The sequence below is a fragment of the Hippichthys cyanospilos genome, chromosome 10 (genome assembly GCF_059441005.1).
Source record: "Hippichthys cyanospilos isolate Australia breed blue-spotted pipefish chromosome 10, RoL_Hcya_1.0, whole genome shotgun sequence".
Classification (NCBI taxonomy): Eukaryota; Metazoa; Chordata; class Actinopteri; order Syngnathiformes; family Syngnathidae; genus Hippichthys; species Hippichthys cyanospilos.
The window spans coordinates 3,565,682-3,578,869 of record NC_142378.1 but is presented as its reverse complement, the minus strand read 5'-3'; the positions used below and the strand labels follow the sequence as shown (position 1 = coordinate 3,578,869).

Here is a 13,188-nt window from a genome sequence, read left to right as displayed (position 1 = left end):
CTCGCTAAGCATTAATATAGTTTGTATACTTTTTGAAAGTGTATCTTAATGGCAGGACGGACGTGAAGGGAATTCAATAAAGAGCAGCATAGAAGGCAGCGAAATAATATGCTGCATCCTGAATTGATTTCAGGATAAGTCAATCGGATTGTGAACGGTTGTCCTTAGTTGTGCCAAGATGGAACTAACCCAGCAGCATCCTTTTTAGAACGTGGGTGTGTGAGGAAGACTTGGGAGTAATTCACATCCTCTAGATGACCTCGCTGCTTATTAACCACAGTTTAAAATAGGCTAATTGTTAGCTTGCTCAGCCCCCAACGTGCCATAAAAATTCAAGTGAAGGCAGCGAGATAAGAATTTGCTTATGATTGTGGAGTAAATAAAGGCGTGGATGTTAATGACCTTAAACACTCAAACTGACCTCAATCCATATTTGGAGATGGTATTGAAATGTTGGTGTAAATATCGGTTGATGTTTTTAAGCTTATGCCTATTGAACAGCTTTTTACATATGCGTGATGTTTTTTTTGTATTTTATACGGCATACATTTTTCTTTTGGAATTTGAACAAAAAGTCGTCATCTCACAGGGTCATCAGTTGTCCTAAAAAAATTGAATATAAAACTCAAACAAGTATGCTAAATGGTTTCGTGTTGTTTTTAAACATAAATCAAGATATGAGGAAAAATGAGGTGCAGCTATTTATCGATAAATAGTTATAAAATATTTAATTTAAATGCAATTATTATCAAATTCATTGACAAGGAATTTGATAGATTTTTTACTTTTTTTTTTTTTTGATTAAAAACTGTCCAGATTCTCAGAATTTCAGCTTGTCAATAATCAATAATCATCCTCCATTAAAGCGAACTGATCATCTTTGTGTTGAACCAAAAGAAAATGTTTGTGTTTACTTTGAAAAACACTGATCAACATTTTCCACTTTTTATTCACCAAAGCCCTTAATAAGTCATTAATTTATAATTTTTGCAATACCGCTTTAAAATAATGCGCTGTTTTTTGGAATAAAGGCATGGGAATTAATTAATTAATTAATCGACAAAATAATTGACAGATTAATCAGTTATCACCATTATTGACATGAAAAAACCCTCCAGACGTCAACTACATTTTTTTTTCCAATGGGAATATGTATAGAAAGATTATAATAATTTGATCATAAAACTGGGATATCATAATAACAATTTAAAAATCACCCAAACAAATATGGTCAGCCAGAACGATTATAATTTCCTGTCATGTTCTATTTTTTTACTCGCTGGCATAAAAAAAAGTTCAAATCATCTTAAAACGCAACCCTAAAGAAAATCAAAATAACCCCCAAAATTTGATTTATTGGTTTACGTATTTATGTGTCGTAGATTACACAATTAACAAATGAAATCCATAACTGAAGCATAAACAAATTGAGCAGCGCGCTACTTCTAATTACAAATGTGATTTTGAAGTGTCAGGGTAAACAAAGCACACAACGCCCGTCATAATCCCCTGACGAGATTAATGCGCTGGCTGTCAACATTAAACCCGATTGGCCGTCTACCGCTTCATTGGCTCTGTTGAGCCGTCTCGCCATGGAGGGGATTCGTATCTTCGCCGGACGGTTTCAGCCGCCTTGCATAATCGCCCGAGTGGTTTTTCAATATTTATCGTGAAAACAAGAAAAAAAAAAAGCACTTGTATTTTATATTGCGCAATATTAGTCTGCTTTATTAAATTTAGGACTATATTTCTCATGGTATCGCTGCGTATTTTGTTTCGCAACTCCAGAAGCTAGCTTGTGCAATATCATCTGCTGGAAAATTGTCTCGCAAACGACAATGGGGATCCGTTTGTAACTTTGCAAAGTTACCACGTTTCGCAAGAGTCACTGTTACATTTTAAACGGGTGGTTTTCAAATGAAAGGACCAGTAGAGGTTTATTTTCAAATTAAGAGCAAATTAAGTGGAACATGAAGCCATTTATTGCCAAGTTGTGCTAGAGCACAGGTGTCAAACTCAAGGCCCGGCCCGACACATGATTTTATGTGGCCCGCCAAATGATTTAAAGTTTCTCGCTAAACTTGCAGGTTGTCTTTAAAACAAAAAACAAAACAAAAAAAATTCAGTTCCAGATCAATCTTTTGAGCAGTTTTTACCAGCCTCTGATTTCAAAACTCGGTACGGATGTAAACAAGCAAAAACGGCGTTTATTAGACACGTTTTTCTATTTTTAAGTCCTAAATTTTCAGGATTTTCGAGAAATTCAGGGGTACGTTAAAATTTAAGCAATGACTGACTTTTTTAGACTATTTTTCGATGTATTCCGGCCCTCTGACAGAAACTATAACTACAATGTGGCCCACGATAAAAATTAGTTTGACACCCCTGTGCTAGAGCTTAGGTATCAAACTCCAGTCCTCGAGGCCTGGTTTCATTTATATTATATATATTTTTTTTATTTTCTCTCTGATTGAAGTGGGGGCAACATTTGAGAGTTTTGTTTGAGATTTGTTTGTGTTTGAGAGAAAAACATCTAAAACATGCAGGCCTTTGAGTTTGGGACCTGGAGGTAGACGCAGTCCTCGAGGCCGGTATCCTTTATGTTTTCCAGGTTTCTTTGAATCAAATGATCAAGGTCCTTTTCAGGGTTATGTCGGGGAAAAGAAACCTGGAAAACATGCAGGATATCTCAAAGATCAAGTTTGGAGACCCCTGCGCTAACACAATTTCAGCTGTTTCATGTTCCAATTCATTTGCTCTTAATTGGAAAAGAAAACCATACATACAACCATCCCCAACACACTTGAATCAAATGATCAAGGTCCTTTTCAGGGTTATATCGGGGAAAAGAAACCTGGAAAACATGCAGGATATCTCAAACATCAGGTTTGGAGACCCCTGCGCTAACACAATTTCAGTTGCTTCATGTTCCAATTCATTTGCTCTTAATTGGAAAAGAAAACCTTACAGGTTCTGCCACATTATTAAAATAGATTTGCTGATGACTAGAGAAATTCTGTTAAAATCTCACGTCACCAAATACATACCCCCATTTGAGAACTGTTGGTTTAAAAAAAAACAATGTCAACGATGACCGCAATTCGCTCCGTCTGCCCAACGGAGGTTTGCCGAGGTCTGGTTCAGGGATGAGAGACTGGCAGGTGGTCTTTCCTGCGGGGCGAAATGGCGGAAAGACTGCTGCCTTTTTTAATGGCCGGTCGGACTTTTGATTTTCGTTTCAAGTCTGTCAGCCGATTGGTTAAAAAAGAAAGTCTTGGAACGTCAGGCGCGATGTGAAGCAATGGAACATGTTTTGATCCTCATATTTCATACGGGAGCTTGTGCACAGGCTGCGGAAAACATTTGATACCCCCAAAGGCTTAAATATTTCAGGATGCCTCAGGTTTCTCATTGCATTGGTTCTCAAACTTTTTTCGATGATGTGGAGCTGTGAAGTTTTTTTTTTGAGCAGCGATAAAGCATTTTTTTTTCAGTTTAAGACTAATCTGTAACCTGTATAAACACTGCAAAAAGTAGTCAACAATTCTTGAAAGTTGATTTAGAGTTCTTTTTTTTTATTATTCTTACAAAGGATATGATTTTAGGTATGATTTTAGCGAATGGGGGGGCCGCAAAAGGTTTTCTCTTTCCTGTGGGGGGGCTTTGCAAAATTGATTTGCGCGGATCTACAATGAGATATACAATGTTTTGCAAAAGAGCCACCATGACACAATTTAGCAATACGTTGCCTCGTTTCAATCAATTTGTTCTTAATTTGAAAAGAATACTATACTCTTTCCGTCACGGCATTAAAAAGCATGAAATTAGACTTGTTGAAACCGGGGGGGAAAAAAAACTTTAATGATCTCACAAACCCGCTGAGATGCCTTCACGTGCCTCCAGTGGTACATGTATATCTTCTATATTTACAGTATAATAATTCAATAGTAGATGGGTCATCATGGAAGATCTTGTGTAGTCCCCTGCTCTGCTCTCCTCTTATGGGTATTCTTGCTGTACTATGTGTATCCTCACAGCTGTTTGGCTACCAATCATATTTTCAACATGGATACTTGCATACTTCTCCCCAAAGTAAACTGATCAAGGTACTTCATAATTATGTTTTAACAGGGTTTCTGGCCTGGGTCATTCCACTTCACGTCCTATTTTTTTCAGCTAAGTACAAAGGGGAGCTTGGCTTTACGCTGGTTAGGGGGAACCAGAGCAGTGGAAAAAGAAAAGACTGGAAAGAGTGCTGTGCTATTCGTGCAATTCCAGAATAATAATGGTGTAGCATCATCATTTTTATTTCTGGCTCGTCTGCTGGAAGATTGCATGTATAATGAGAATGCTCATACATATAAAACTTAACAAAATAAAGGAAAAGCAAAAGAGTCAGTATAATACAATTAATTTGCTCTTAATTTGAAAATTTACCACCCCTGCCATGGCATTAAAAAGTGTCTATGAAGTGCATCTATAATGAGAATGCTCATACATATAAAACTTAACAAAATAAAGGAATAGCAAAAGAGTCAGTGTAATACAATTAATTTGCTCTTAATTTGAAAATATACCGCCCCTGCCATGGCATTAAAAAGTGTCTATGAAGTGCATCTATAATGAGAATGCTCATACATATAAAACTTAACAAAATAAAGGAATAGCAAAAGAGTCAGTGTAATACAATTAATTTGCTCTTAATTTGAAAATATACCGCCCCTGCCATGGCATTAAAAAGTGTCTATGAAGTGCATCTATAATGAGAATGCTCATACATATAAAACTTAACAAAATAAAGGCAAAGGTTTTGCAAAAGAGTCAGTGTAATACAATTAATTTGCTCTTAATTTGAAAATATACCGACCCTGTCATGGCATTAAAAAGTGTCATATTAGATTTGCTGATACCAGCCAAAACATGCCTCAACGTATCACTACTGTATGGGTATCACTCGCAATAGCGCCATCTAGAGGCGTAAAAAAATACTAATAATTTTCCCAGCACTACCATTTCAAGGCTAATTTCATTCAGCAACTCTTAAATCTACGTTGTGTTGCGTAAGATCATCCGTTTATGTCTGGCTCATCTGCCATGCAATTGCGTCACAAATGACAATAAGCATTCATAGGCTAACATTTTCAGACATAATTGTACTCTAAACCAGATTTGGACCCCTTATGATAAACCAACTGCTGGATAGAAGTTTTAGAAAATCAATATCGCTCCTTTTAAGATCCTCTCTTTGCGGTACCCTTTTTTTTAATCTCGTCATGACGGCCACAGTAACTGCATCGCATCCTGAACGGCGTCCTTCCTTTATCGGCGGCGTTGAATAATTTCTTTCCAGGAAGTGAAACCTGACTCAGTGGAGACAGGAACACTTCCAGACCTCTCCTAGTCATGACTTGGCAGGATGCGGCGCTCCAGTCAGACCTGCAGCTGCGTTCACTGGCCGGCCTGACTGCACTCACTTTTGAAGTCCACTCTTTAATAGTCTGTTATTTCATCAGCCCGTGAAGCTAAACGTCGCCTTTTTAGACACGGAACACTGGAAAATGCCGGGAATTTTTCTAGTGGAACCTACTTATTATATTTCTCTGCTGGCTGCTGCCGTTTTCAGTTCTGTTATCTAATCTTTCATCCCCGGTTTGGTTGTCATTGTTGCTTACAGCTGACTTGTTTTGATGTGGAGTCAGCGGCGAATGTGCGGGCACAACAAAACCACGCCGTCATGCCGCTTTATCAACCTGCGCAATCCATTAGTAGGGCATTTTTCTGCTCTTGCGCTAGTGTTTTTAAAGTGACAGGTTTAAATAGGACAACCCCCTCCATCCCTCTTCTCTCTATTTTCTCATCTCTTTTCAGTCTTGGAGACAAGCCCTTTTGCGTTTGAGAAAAACAATGTTCATTCTCACGTCCCAAGACTTTTCCCAGGGCTTGTATTTGCCAGCTAGAGTCTCAAAGTCTAATAAAACTGTTCCGTGTTGCCCTTGGGTCTGTACTGAGCGCTAGCTAGCTGCATTGAGCGTTGAGGTTTTTTGGTTACCCCGGTAACCTCTCCATAAATTACACATTGTACCTCCAAGTCAACGCTTCAGCGTAGTCTCCCGATAAATATCCATAATCGTCAAGCTGCCAGGGATTGCATCGTTTATCAGTCCCTCGAAGACAGTCCGGGGGTCAGTAGACTTTTTCAAACTGGGAGCTACTTCTGGAAAGGAGGAACACTTTGATGCCCACTTTTGAAAAAAAACAAAACAAAACAATTAGCTTAAAAACATCTTTTAATTATGCTAATCTTAGCATTGTAGCTGTCAAATATTTTCTTATTTGGATATATATATATATATATATATATATATATATATATATATATATATATATTTAAAAAGGTTTTGCTTGTTCAAGGAACAATTATGGTTACAGAAGACATTTTTTTAAAGTTGTGCATAGCAGGAGACTATTTGACTTTTTGTAAACAATAACCAAGTCAAATACCTCCGCATTGTGATTATGAAATAAATTGATGTCAGAACTACACTAAGGTTTTGGGGCAAAAACAGCACATTTGAATAAGTCCGGTTTCTTCAAAAGTGTCAATTTAGTCATTTATGTTTATACTGTAAAACTCCATTTGAAAAATAAGTCAACGGCTCTCGCCAGTCTAAATGGGGCAGTTGGCTGTTGCTAATGCTGCTAGCATCTAGTGCTTGCTGCAGCTAGCCGCTAATGTTGAAACGCTTCTAACTGCCGTAAAATACGAAGGTTATCATTATTAAGTATTTTTTATGCATAGTTAGTAATTGAACTCGATTACAGCACAACGTAGCGGCGTTGACATTGGTAATGAGTCAAGTCAGCAGTGCATAGCATCGTTTATGCATAGCGTAAACATTGGTTGCTACGGTTAGCTTGACTTCTTCCTGTCAGTGTACACTAAACAAACAGGCACCCGAGACGGAACAAAACGTCCCAAGCATTTTTTTTAAACCGAAGTACTCAAATTACTCGCCTTTCACCCCTAGTTATTATTAATAAATAATGATGTTTGTAAATGTGAAAACACTGCTCCATGGTGAATCACAATGAATATATATATATGTATATATAAACAACAATCCTGATGGTGTCAAATATCTTTGTGGTTCATATTGCGGGCAACCTCTCAAAACAAACACGGAGCTTCTTTTAGTCTCGCGTTTTCAAAACGAGACAGCTTTGAGGAAATTCTCACCCCTTCATCCGGCGTCTCCGGAGGGGGAGGCGGTGCGCCATCAGCACTGTGTGTTGTGCTGACCTTGACTCTGGGACACTTTTAACATCAATGGAGAGTAGAGCTGAAATGTCCTCAAGTAATTTGAGAACCCCTGTTAAAAAAAAAAAAAAAACTCATTTTTCTTGCCTCGAATACCCGCTTAGTAGTTCCCAATCCAATCACTGCAACAATTCATGATGTTATTTATGACAATAAAACATCGTGAGAAGGTCACCTTCAAAATACACGTTTATTTTGATGTTGTTTCCAGATAATTGTCAAGGTGCAACAACTTGACTAGTCTCTCTGCTGCAGTTGTTGCTTTCGACTACCGATACAAACAACACAATATTGTCCTGAAATCATATTCACTCGCTACTTCGCTACGAATAAATTATTCAATCATGCTGACATTGACATATGGCGTCTGTTGACAGCGTTTACTGCGCCATACAGGCCGCCAATGACTGCACATTTTGAATCACAGCCTGAAATAGTTCCTGTTCCTACTGATCACTTTTTGACAATTCATCCTGACTCAAATGCGCAGCCCTTGTGGGAAAAATACCTCCTCAGTTCCACTGACATGCCTTGCTACTGTAACAGCATGATTATTATTATCTGTTGATGTTTTTATATGTATTTTACAACATATTCGAAATTTGTAGAGATAAACTTATTGTTCATAAAACTACCGTCAAACACAGTCGAGTAGTCGCCTCAGGTCATTTTTTTAAATGGCGGTTGACCTTTTGTGGTATTTATGCCACAATGGTAATCATTTTTTTCCACTGGTAGTATTTAAACTTTCACTTTTGCCCTTGCCACAGCTATGCTCACGCCCCGTTTACGATGTCAGGTGTTCTATTACATCATGTCATCGCGCTGTCACGGTGGAAGTTGTTTCTCCTATCACCCACATGTCCTAGTTGAAGTCAATATTGACAGTCTGAAATAATAGAAGTAGCTTTTTCTTGTTCTCAAAATGTAATTTCCCACAATTGTTTGCTTTGTAAGCAACGTAAAATCCGAAGCTGTTGAAAATCCTCACTGACAGGTTAATTACTAGCTTCTTGCCAGCAGATTTTCCCCACATCATGCTTGAGCTATAAAGCTTTAAAATTGCTCGCGTAACATAAACAAGTACAACCCAAGGGATTTTTTTTTTTTACAAGATATTGATTCTGAAAGGAAACTCTCATGTTTACTTTGGCATACTGTAGTACGCTACTTAAAAATTCTCCCACGAATGTCGGCCGGCAAAATTAGCGCACACAAATGAAAGTATGGCAAAGCTAATACAATTTTTTCAATCCAAATTTCACAAGAATTTGTGTGAAAATGGACTCATTCTTTTGCACCTTATGTGTGTTTTTCTTATGCCAAACCAGTCTGTCGGGTTGTGGATGTAAACCATGACGGTAGCACAACCACAGACGGATCCGGTTGCTATGAAACCTGACAAGCTAGCATGACACAGTTTCCTGTTGTCCTTTTTCCACCTAACGAATGTAGCTGTTGAAAAGGTGCGCAATATTTTACGAGTGCTGCTCTTACACCTGTGTACATTTTTGAAAAAGTTCAAACTGTTCCATGTTCCAAATGATCCCAACTACCAAAAAGTGAAAATGTTTACAGTTTAAATACCCCACCACCTAAAAACATATTTTTTTATGGGGTTTCTTCTGTAATATCTACATTCCTCAACGGTTTGTGTAACCTATATTTCCACAACTACTAAAATTAAAACCACATATTTCAAGCATGAATAAACAAGACCAATCACAAGACCAAATCTAGATAACACGTGAGCCGCCATTGGTCCTTTTGCACATGTGATGTCATTTTCAATTGGCACAAAGTAGAAAAATTGGTTTATAAAAGTATTCCTCGTACATTACAAATATTTAAGGTATCAAATTGATTACCGTATTTTCCGCACTATAACGTGCGCCGGAGTATACGGCGCACCCTCAATTATGACATATTTTAAAACTTTTTCCACATATAAGGCGCACCGGATTATAAGGCGCACCCTCAATATCTTAAAACTTTTTCAATTACAATATTGTAATACTCAAGGCAATAACAACAATAACTCAAATAATAACACTGAACTCTCAATTCCAATCTCAATATTGATCCATATATAAGGCGCACCTGATTATAAGGCGCGTAAAAGCAAAATATTAACGTTTTACTGCTGAATGTTCAAATAGGCTTTGGATTCTTCTAGTATCTTAACATGCAAAAAAAAAAAATAGGTTATTAGAGGTCAGTGCTTTGTGCTGCATTTGACAACATAGTGCGTGAACTCGCCTTGTTGTTGTTAGATCAGCACGGCAAACTGAACACAGTTGGACACTAAAGTACATCTGGCCGATCCAACAATTTGAATTTTTAGTTCATCTTAGGCATTGAAAGCGCATCAAACTTAATTTGATTGTTGGTGTTGGTCATTTCTTCAGATATGTCATTTCTTTAGATACGTAGATGTCGTCGTTGTGTCAAAGGTCACGTGTCTTTTATGAGTCCACACTACCAAGTGGAACAAAGTCCCGCCGTGAGAGAATCCGGTTAATGTTTTCGCCATTTCCGACTTCTCTTTTTGCCAAAAAGCTAATGTATTTTCTTTACGGAGGAAGGAAATTGTATTTCAAATAAACAGAACAATTTTATTGGCCATACACGCATGTAAGGAGCGCGTCTTTTGGGATTTACTGTAATCTTATGTAACCTGCTGTCTGGCAGCTTTCCAAGTAGTGAGAGTATGTATGCATTTAATTATTTTAAAATAACTTTACCGTGCATGACTCAGGCAAATAAAAGCTTTTGTCATGTTTTAAACACACTCATCAATCTAAGTGAATTTCTGAATCACCGGTGACTAGTTTTACCACTACAAGGTCTGATTCATTTTAGTCTGAGTTTTTTTTTATGGTAATGGCTCCCATACTTCCTCTTCTTCGGGCGTTTTATTCACGTTGTGTCTCATGTTCTTTTTCTGTGAGCTTGTAAATGCAGTAAAGAAACGCTGCTCACTAATGGTCACAAAATAGAATCTTCATTTTGAAGCACCAAGACAACTGTCTAGATCATAGGTGTGGAACTCCAGTCCTCGAGGGCCGGCATCCTGCGTGTTTTCCGGTTTTCTTTCCCCAACACGCCTGATTCAAATAATTAGCTCATTAGCAAGCTCTGCGGGAGCTTCGAAATGATCCTTTGAATCAGGTGTTTTTGAGGGAAAAGGTTTGAAAACATGTAGGATACCGGCCCTCGAGGACTGGAGTTTGACACCTGTGGTCTAGATCCTTCTTGGAGCACATACACAAAAAGACACAACAGGAGATGGGTGCGAAATGTCAACTTGTCTGAAATGCTTACTAACATCACTTTTAAGAGCCTCAGGTCTTAACAAGTTTTTGTATAGCAGTGGTACCACCTCTAAAAATACTCAGCGCTCCATCATTACGACCAACATTAAAATATAATACCGTACTAGGCCTGACTGTGAACATTAATCCTGCATTTAAAAAAAGAAAATCATAAAGCATGCTTCATAATTCATCATTACATTCGAGGAAACGGTAGTGGAATCTGCAAGTACTCTATATAAATATTTGAATCCACTTTCTTTACATTGATAGCAGGGAGGCACCAAATTATTCAACCACTTAAGAACGATTTTGGCCGAAAATGGGGGGAAAAAAAGCAGATTTTCAGGTTTTGGCTGAAAACAATTAAAACCAAAACACAAATTTGTATACGTTTTTATATGTGTGTGTGTGTGTGTATATATATATGTATGTATATATATATATATATATATATGTATGTATGTATATATATATATATATATATATATATATATATATATATATATATATATATATATATATATATATATATATATATATATATATATATATATATATATATATATATATATATGTATATATATATATGTATATATATATGTATATATATATATGTATATATATATATGTATATATATATATATATATATATATGTATGTATATATATATATATGTATGTATATATATATATATATGTATGTATATATATATATATGTATGTATATATATATATATATATATATATATATATATATGTATATATATATATATATATATATATATATATATGTATGTATGTATATATATATATGTATGTATGTATGTATGTATATATATATATATATATATATATATGTATGTATGTATATATATATATATATATGTATGTATGTATGTATGTATATATATATGTATGTATGTATGTATGTATATATATATATATGTATGTATGTATGTATGTATGTATATATATATATATATGTATGTATATATATATATATATATATATATATATATATATATATATATATATATATATATATATATATATATATATAACAAGCGTAGCACTTTATTGGGTAACACGACACAACTAATTGTTAATTAAATTAATCAATAAACACTAATAAACCAGCCAATAGTGTAAATCCAATCAAACACTAATAAACAAAAATAAAGCATTTAGAGGCCTAAAATTGTCTAAATGATCAAATTTCAACCTGTCAACAGTGAATATTCTCAGAATTGTTTAGGTGTCTATAAAAGCAGACTGATCGTTTTGTTAAATCAAAAAAATATATTTACAAACATCTGATTTGACTTTGGTCATCAGCGGCTAATATTTTTTTACGTGACTTTGACAACCGAATAATTAAAAAAAAAAAACATTTTATTTTCTGTTCTAGTTTTGATTTAAAGAATGGAAATTAAGTTTAATAATATTCATGGTTTGATTAGCCAACGATAAACATCAAAAGATTAATCTATTAAAATGATCGTGTCGCCGCACTAATAAAGTTAAATACAACTGAACTGTACTGAGGCCAAGACTCTTTCGTGGACCCGTAACGGGATCCCACGTACCCATATCATACTTTGAGGGTTCACATGGCTCCCCCCGGTCCTCGGCAACAACCAGAACAGAAGGGCTTTCCCAAGAATGTCACGGAAGGGCGAAGACAAGCTCTGTTTGTGCGTCTGGCCTGGAATGCAACAGTAGGGTAATTAGTCCTTTGTCCCACCAGCATATTCTGCGCCAATTAACGTTGCCTCGTCCCATGGAACGCGCACAGGATGTCTGCTACTCTAATCTGCCCCGTTTACGGCTACATACGCTAGCTGTCTGATTGGTCGTAAAGTAGGCTGTGGCTCCAAAATGAAACTTTCTCATGGGATAATCTGTCATCAATTTACCACATGCTAGGTGAAATTTCTGCTCGCGCTCTAAGAGTAGAAAAGTCAGTTGTGGCTTTGCATAGTTTTAAAGGGCAAAAATAATTTGGGAATAATATACAGTTATGTAGTATTTGTGTACGTTTTTTTTTTTTTAATTTGTTCATAATTAATTTGACGCCTTTTTTTTCACGTACAATGAGTACCTTTTAACTCATTCAAACCAAAACACGTTTTTTTTTTACGTTATGCTTTGTTTTTCTACTCTTTTCATGTATTTGGCAAAAGGAGTGTCTAAAAATGTCTGGAACTAAATTAATTAATTACTAAAGTAATACATTGCTCCAGGTAATTACATCCTAAAGTAATCAAATATTTTAGTATCTATACTAATTGTTTACCTAATGAAATCAATTGCTTTAGTACCTAAAGTACAATAATCACCGTGGAGTAACATCGCTTTATTACGTAATTCATTTCGTGCCAGCCATTTTAGAACTTCCTTAAGTCTAACATTTGAAAAAAAGAAAAAAAATTGAACTTAGTAACCGCAAATAAATAAAATAAATAAAATGTACAAAATATGTCTTTGAGTCATTGAATGACTTTAAAACTTTTTTAACCTGCTAACTACTGAAAACGACATCACAAGACCAATC

The 13,188-nt window shown here is 35.9% G+C and overlaps 1 protein-coding gene across 3 annotated transcripts in view; it reads left to right on the top strand.

Moving 5' to 3' along the window:
• The window catches only part of fnbp1l (formin binding protein 1-like), a 34,375-nt gene that overhangs the window by 1,585 nt on the left and 19,602 nt on the right, over positions 1-13,188 (top strand). The gene's annotated exons all lie outside the window — the stretch shown is intronic.